Genomic DNA, 1972 nt, shown 5'->3' on the forward strand with positions numbered 1-1972 from the left:
TAAAACAAAACAGAACATACGAACATATGACGGGACAGGGCCCCGCCGTACCCACACAGCCACAAATGTACAGAAACACACACAGCAAAAGATATGTACCAAAAGTTAAGCTCCGGATCAAGGGGAGCTCTCCAAAATAGCAGAATAGGTAGCCTAAACCGGAGGATCACCCAAACGAGCTTCTGTACCTGCGGGCATGAAACGCAGCCCCCCTAAGAACAGGGGGTCAGTACGGGAGAAGTACTGAGTATGTAAAGCAGAAGGTACAGAAATCACAATCATAACTGGAGTCAGAAGGAACAAACACAAACGTCAAAGTAGCAAATCAAACCTGTACGGAAGATAAATGTACAAATGCAAATAAAAATCATGTATAGGGCTTAGGAACGTGGTCACCCCCGACGCTGGTGCCACAACACATCATACTCCAGAAGTTTTCAAATCTCCGTACAGTCTCCAGACAAATCGTATCACACACATATCACATCATCAGAACATATCAAATGCCATATCACATCATAACTCCATAGACGGTAACCGGCCCTATGGCAAGGACTCGGAAACCGTAACACATCATACTTCCGAATATGGTATAGCGCGCACGATCACAAAGCCGGCCCGGGTACCGAAGAACGAAATCATAACGAATGGCACGAACGGAGTAGTGCAGAGACCATATGCATATTAAAATAATTTACAGGACTCGACACATAATTACATATAGGCATATACCGACGCCAGAAGGCTCGGAGTAGGAGTCAGGTCGATCAAAATTAATGTATAGAAGTTACGAAGTTCCAAACTGCAAAACCTTTGAAAAACAATTCACAGGTCATTTTCCGAAAATCTAATATCATTCATAGTGCAAAACGTTCAATAATGGTATAGGAAATTTCAAACGGACCTTTGAGTCCTAGGCAAACGATCACTTTTCATATCGGACGGAAATGAGTCAAACAAACCAAATAAGGGAAGCCTCGGGGCTTGCGGGCCCACCTTGAGTCAAATCGAGGCGGCGGACACAAATCACAGACTTTAGGCTCCATAAAGCCATCTACGAAAGTTTCGGAGAGATTCGGACACAATAGCAAAAGTTATGAAGGTTTGAACATTCTTGCAACCAATTATAAGGAATATGTTTCAATTGCGCTGAATGAATAGTGCCCAAACGTGAACTCGGATTTCCAAGAGCAGAATTATCCCCGAGGGTCCGATCTTAACCTAGTATAACTAGGACATGCCAAAAGAAGGAAAGGTAGGCTTTACATACCTGGATTGCGCCTTACGCTCGTCAAATCTCAATTCCCGTTTCGTCCAAAAACTGCAAATGGTCACTTTTACCAGTTACTATTCATGAAAGTTAACATTTTAATATTTGGGCTATACTTGGCTACCGAAATTTCGGCAGCATTTCCCCTATAAATCTGACACCCCGAGAATTTAACTCGGCTCAGAACATTCAACAACAACAACCCAACAACACCAAACGACGTCAAAGTTCACAACGAAATAGGTTCTAACATCAATGATCTTTTTTCTACATAAAATGACAACTTTCATACAAACTTTACAAGGTCAAACCAACATCAACATTATCGTATTCATTTACCCATTCAAGATTATTCAAACACATTCCAACAATATTCCAAACAATATAAATGAGTTCGAATGATTCGTCGCTCTCCTTATTCCATCCGAAGCGTCTACGATCACGACGAACATACTAACTCACATCGTTTCTTTCCAAATTCACTAACAACAACATCAATTTACATCCTATGATCTTACTTTCACAATTATGCAAAAACTATATAAATTTGCATAATTTCCCATAATGACATACAACCAATTTCAATGCCATAATTCTTCCAACACTTCCAAATCAATGCAAACTTACATCATTTTTCCGTCATTTAAATTATAAAGATTATAACCATACAACTAACATATCAAACAAAACAATTCATCACTA

This window comes from Lycium barbarum, chromosome 5 (assembly GCF_019175385.1).
Source record: "Lycium barbarum isolate Lr01 chromosome 5, ASM1917538v2, whole genome shotgun sequence".
NCBI classification, from domain to species: domain Eukaryota; kingdom Viridiplantae; phylum Streptophyta; class Magnoliopsida; order Solanales; family Solanaceae; genus Lycium; species Lycium barbarum.